Here is a 6,613-nt window from a genome sequence, read left to right on the forward strand (position 1 = left end):
AATATCCTGAAGATATTAATAAGATCCATCTCATTGAATGTATCATTTAAGATTTGTGTTTCTTTATTAATTTTCTGTTTTAATAGTCTGTCCACTGGTGTGAGTGGGGTGTTAAATTCTCCTACTATTGTTGTGTTACTGTCAATTTCTCCTTTTATGTCTTTTAGTGTTTGTCTTATGTGTTGAGGTGCTCCTATTTTGGGTGCATAGATATTTACACTTGTGTCTTCCTCTTGGATTGATCCCTTGATCATTATGCAGTACCCTTCCTTATCTCTTGTAATCTTCTTTATTCTAAGGTCTATTTTGTCTGATATGAGGATTGCTACTTCAGCTTTGTTTTGCTTCCCACTTGCATGGAATATATTTTTCCATCCTCTCACTTACATTCTATATGTGTCTTTAGGGCTGAAGTGGGTTTCTTGTAGACATCATATATATGGGTCTTGTTTTTGTATCCATTCAGCCAGTCTGTGTGTTTTTGTTGAAGCATTTAATCCATTTACATTTAAAGTAATTGTTGATATATATGTTCCTATTGTATTTTTCTTAATTGTTTGGGGTTGATTTTGTAGATCTTTTTTCTTCTGTTGTATTTCTTGGCTATATAAGTCCCTTTAACATTTGTTGTAAAGCTGGTTTGGTGGTAATGAATTCTCTTTTGCTTGTCTGAAAAGCTTTTTATTTCTCCATCAGTTTTGAATGAGATTCTTGCTGGGTATAGTAATCTTGGTTTAAATTTTTTCCCTTTGAGTACTTTAACTATATACTGCCATTCCTGTCCGGCCTGCAGAACTTCTGCTGAAAGATCAGCTGTTAAGCACATGGGATTTCCCTTGTATGTTACTTGTTGCTCCTCCCTTGCTGCTTTTAATATTCTTTCTTTGTGTTTAGTCTTTGTTAGGTTGATTAGTATGTGTCTTGGCATGTTTCCCCTCGGGTTTATCCTGTATGGGAATCTTCGCACTTGGACTTGATTAACTATTTCCATTTCCATTTTGGGGAAAATTTCAAGTATAATCTCTTCAAAAATTTTCTCATACCATTTCTTTTTCTCTTATTCTTCTGGGACCCTTATAATTTGAATGTTGGTGCATTTGATATTGTCCCAGAGGTCTCTGAGACTATTCTCAGTTCTTTTCACTCTTTTTACTTTATTCTGCTCTTCAGAAGTTATTTCCACCATTTTATCTTCCAGCTCATTGATTCATTATTCTGCTTCAGATATTCTGCTACTGGTTCCTTCTAGAGTATTTTTAACTTCAGTAATTGTCTTGTTTGTCTCTGTATGTTTATTCTTTAATTCTTCTAGGTCTTTTTAAATTGATTCTTGTATTTCCTCCATTCTGTTTTCAAGTTTTTTGATCATCTTTATTATGATTATTCTGAATTCTTTTTCAGGTAATTTGCCTATATCCTCTTCATTTATTTGGACTTCTGTGTTTCTAGTTTGTTCCTTCATTTGTGTAGTATTTGTCTGCCTTTTCATTATTTTTATTTTATTTTTTAACTCTACAATATTGTATTGGTTTTGCCATAGATCAACATGAATCCACCACAGGTATACACGTGTTCCCCATCCTGAATCCTCCTCCCTCCTCCCTCCCCGTACCACCCCCCTCATTACTTTTTTAAACGTGTGTATGAGGTTTCCTTTTCCCAGGCTTCAAGGTTGAGTTATTTCTTCCTTTTTGTTTCTTCCCTCCTAAGTTTGGTCCAGTGGTTTGTATAAGCTTCATATAGGGTGAGATTTGTGCTGAATTTGGTTTTTGTTTGTTTGTTTTTCCTCTGATGGGCAAGTCTGAGTGCCAATAAAATCAATAACTACAACAGATTGGGGAGAAAAAAAAATGAAAAAAAAAATCCAAAAGGATCTACAGAACAAGTCAAAACATAATAATAATAAATGTTTTTCTTGAGTCACTGCTCTCAGAGTCCTTTCCCTCACTGGGAGTCACAGTCCACCTTACCTCCCTAAGATGCCCTCCAACAGTATGCTTGTCTCTGGACTTGCTGTGGGGCAGCTCAGATTCTGATATGGTCCTACTCCTGTGTGTTCTTGCCCCCAATATCCACAGCTATCAGAACTAGTCTGTTTTCTTTTGTGGGAGCTCTCAATGTCTTTTTATATATTCCATAGACACAGAGGCTGCCTAGTTGATTGTGTGGATTTAATCTGCAGTTTATGCAGCTGGTGGGAAGGTTTTGGGTCTTCTTCTTAGCCACACTGCCTCTGGGTTTCAATTGTGGTTCTATTTCCACCTCTTCATGTGGGTTGTCCACTGGGGTTTACTCCTGAGGCTGTCCTGGAGGACTTGGGTCTGCCCAAGTGAGGGCCAAGTGTGGAGGTGGTGGAGCTGCTTGGGTCACAAGGGTTTTAGCAGCATCAGGTACTCAGGGAAGTTGGCAGCTAGGGAAGCAGGAAATATAGTGCTCTAGAAGGGTATGGTAACCAATATTGGCCAATACACTTCAGTATTCTTGCCTGGAGAACCCTCCTGACAGAAAAGCCTGGCAGGCCACAGGCCACAGAGTTGCAAAGAGTTGGACACAACCAAAGCACCCTGTATGCATAGATGCAAGACTTTTTTTTGGCCTGAGGCAGTTCTGCCCCACTTAGGGTTGAGTGTGAAGGTGGGGCAACTGCTTGGCTTGCAGGCACCCTTGTGGCATCTAGTGTGCAGGGACACAGACTACCTGCACCACAGGAGTTATGGCTCTACCAGAGTCTTCATTCGAGCCTCTTATAGCTGGTGATTAGAAGGCCTCTTTGGCCAGTCTTTCTCCATAGCTCCTCCCATTCAGGCACTTAGAGGGCTCCCTTGCCTGGGGTCCTTCTCTGTTGTTCAGTATGTCAGGCATACAGAGGGTCCTCCCTTGCTAGGGTCCTACTGTGTAGATTGGTGAATGAGGCACTTAAAGAGGCATCCTGGCTGGGGTCATACTCTGTAGATAGGTGCATCAAGCACTTAAAGGGGGACCCTGGGTGGGGTCCTACTCTGTAGTTCAGTGCATCGGACATTTGATGGGCCAACCTCTCTGTTGTTCAGCTGCTGATACTGACGTGTGGGGGGAGAGAGGCTATGGTATTTGCTCCACCTCCTACACATGACTCAGCAGTATCACCTTGATTCCATGGCTACCTGACTTTCCTCCACAGGCATTTCCCACCACAATCTCCTCCCTCACATCCCCTTGATCCGTCTTTCTGCAGTCAACAGCAGCCCTTGCCCTGGGATTGCTCCACAATCCTAAACTCCAGCTCCCAGCTGCTGTGCCTTCTAGGGGACCTGCATTGCTGCCTAGGGTATGTATGGCTATGGCAAGGACTGTCTGATTCTTATTCCATTTAGACTGCCACAGATCAGCTGTTTCACTCTGTCTTAAATGTTTCTCCTCTGACTCAGACGATTGTCCTGATGTGGTGATTGGACCATGCTTCAATTCCCCCACTCACCAAGGGCAGGTCTAGACCTAATAACCCTCCTGTTTTTCCCCCTAGTTCCTTAATCCTACCAAGTTTTGTGTGGTTCTATATATTCTTTTCCAGTGGTCAGGTACTCCTGTCTGCTCTCAGCCAGCATTCTGCACGCACTTCTGTGTCTGAAAGTGTATTCCTGATGTATCCATGGAGAGAGATGTACTCCACCTCCACCTGCTCCTCTGCCATCTTCTGATCAGTCCACATGGAATATTTTATCTTCGTTGTGTCATGCCAGATCTTTTAGTTGGGGCATGTGGGATCTTTATGCTTTTTAGTTGAAGGGTGTGAAGTGAAAGTGAAGTCGCTCAGTCGTGTCTGACTCTTTGCGACCCCATGGGCTGTAGCCTACCAGGCTCCTCTGTCCATGGGATTTTCCAGGCAAGAATACTGGAGTGCGTTGCCATTTCCTTCTCCAGTGGGTCTTCCCAACCCAGGGATCAAACCCGGGTCTCCTGTATTGTAGGCAGATGCTTTACCATCTAAGCCACCAGGGAAGGTAATTGTTTTATAATGTTGTGTTAGTTTCTGCTATATAACACATATAACACCAGGGAAGGTAATTGTTTTATAATGTTGTGTTAGTTTCTGCTATATAACACATATAACACCAGGGAAGGTAATTGCTTTATAATGTGTTAGTTTCTGCTATATAACACATGAATCAGCCATAAGTATATGTATCCCTTCCCTTTTGAGCCTCTCTCCCCACTGTCCCACCCCTCTAGGTCATCACAGAGTACTGTGTTATATACCAGCTTCCACTATCTATTTTACATATGGTAGTGTCAATATGTCAATGCTATTCTCAAATCGTCTCACCTTTTCCTTCCCCTGCTGTGTCCACAAGTCCTTAAGTTTTCTACATCTGTGTCTCTATTACTGCCAAGCAAATAGGTTTATCAGTACCATTTTTCTAGATTTCATATGTATGCATTAATATATAATATTTGTTTTTATCTTTCTGGCTTACTTCTCTCTGAATAATGGGCTCTAGATTCATCCAGCTCAGTTAATCTGACTCACATTTGTTTCTTTTTGTGGCTGAGTATTATTTCATTGTATATATGCAGCACAACTTCTTTGGGCTTCCCAGGTGGGGCTAGTGGTAAACAACCTGCCTGCCAATGTAGGAGACATAAAAGACACAGGTTTGATCCCTGTGTCAGGAAGATCCCCTGGAGGAGGAAATGGCAACCTACTGCACTATTCTTGCTTGGAGAATTCCATGGACAGAGGAGCCTGGAGGGCTACAGTCCATGGGGTCACTAAGAGTCAGACATGACTGAGTGACTGAGCACACACATTACAACTTTGTTATCCATTCATCTGTCAATGGATATTTAGGTTGCTTCCCTATCCTGGTTACTGTAAATAGTGCTGCTATGAACATTTGGATACATGTGTCTTTATGTGGGGAGAAGGCAATGGCACCCCACTCCAGTACTCTTGCCTGGAAAATCCCATGGACGGAGGGCCTGGTTGGTTGCAGTCCATGGGGTCGCTAAGAGTTGGACATGACTGGGGGACTTCACTTTCACTTTTCACTTTCATGCATTGGAGAAGGAAATGGCAACCCACTCCAGTGTTCTTGCCTGGAGAATCCCAGGGACGGGGGAGCCTGGTGAGCTTCTGTCTATGGGGTCTCACAGAGTCAGACACGACTGAAGTGACTTAGCAGTCTTTATGTGGAATCTTTAGTGGTGGCATGCAAAATTTTACTTATGGCGTTGTTATTCAATCCCTAAGTAGTGTCTGACTCTTTGTGACCCCATGAATTGCAGCATGCCAGGCTTCCCTGTCCTTCACTATCTCCTTGAGTTTGCTCAAACTCATGTCCATTGAGTCGGTGATGCCATCTAACCATCTCATGCTCTGTCACCTCCTTCTCCTCTTGGCCTCAATATTTCCCAGCATCAGGATCTTTTCCAATGAGTCAGCTCTTCACATCAGTGACCAAAGTATTGGAGCTTCAGCTTCAGCATCAGTCCTTCCAATGAATATTCAGAGTTGATTTCCTTTAGGATTGACTGATCTGATCTCCTTGCTGTCTAAGGGACTCTCAGGAGTCTTCTATAGCACCACAGCTCAAAAGCATCAATTCTTTGGTGCTCAGCCTTCTTTATGGTCCAACTCTCACATCTATACACGACTACTGGAAAAGCCATAGCTTTGACTATACGGTCTAGGTTTGTAATAGATTTTCTTGTAAGGAGCAAATGTCTTTTAATTTCGTGGCTGCAGTCACCGTCTGCTTCGATTTTGGAGCCCAAGATATGAAATCTGACACTGTTTCCACATTTCCCTCATCTATGTGCCATGAAGTGATAGGACCAGATGCCATGATTTTTGTTCTTTGAATCTTGAGTTTTAAGCTGGCTTTTTCACTCTCTTCTTTCACCTTCATCAAGAGGCTCTTTAGGTCCTCTTAGCTTTCTGCCATTAGAGTAGTATCATCTTCATATCTGAGGTTATTGATATTTCTCCCAGCTATTTGTCTGACTCTTTGAGACCTTTTGGACTGTAGCCTGCCAGGCTCCTCCATCCATAGGATTTTCCAAGCAAGTATATTGGAATGGGTTTCCATTTCCTTCTCCAGGGGATCTTTCCAACCCAGGGATCGAACCCTGGTCTCCTGCATTGCAGGCAGACTTTTTACCATCTGAGCCACCAGGGAATCCATCTAGTTAAAGCTATGGTTTTTCCAATAGTCATGTACAAATGTGGGAGTTGGACTCTAAAGAAAGCTGAGTGCCAAAGAATTGATGCTTTTGAAATGTGGTGTTGGAGAAGACTCTTGAGAGTCCCTTGGACTGCAAGGAGATCAAACCAGTCAATCCTAAAGGAAGCCAGCCCCGAATATTCATTGGAAGGACTGATTCTGAAGCGGACATTCCAATACTTTGGCCACCTGATGTAAAGAACTGACTTACTGGAAACGACCTTGATTCTGGCAGGAGGAGACCCTGACTGAAGGCAGAAGGAGAAGGGGACGACAGAAGATGTGATGGTTAAATGGCATCACCGACTCAATGGACTTGTGTGTGTGTAAGCTCTGGGAGTTGGTGACGGACAGGGAAGCCTGGCATGCTGCAGTCCATGGGGTCATGAAGAGTTGGACAGGACTGAGAG

Source organism: Bos indicus, chromosome X, assembly GCF_029378745.1.
Source record: "Bos indicus isolate NIAB-ARS_2022 breed Sahiwal x Tharparkar chromosome X, NIAB-ARS_B.indTharparkar_mat_pri_1.0, whole genome shotgun sequence".
Lineage (NCBI taxonomy): Eukaryota > Metazoa > Chordata > Mammalia > Artiodactyla > Bovidae > Bos > Bos indicus.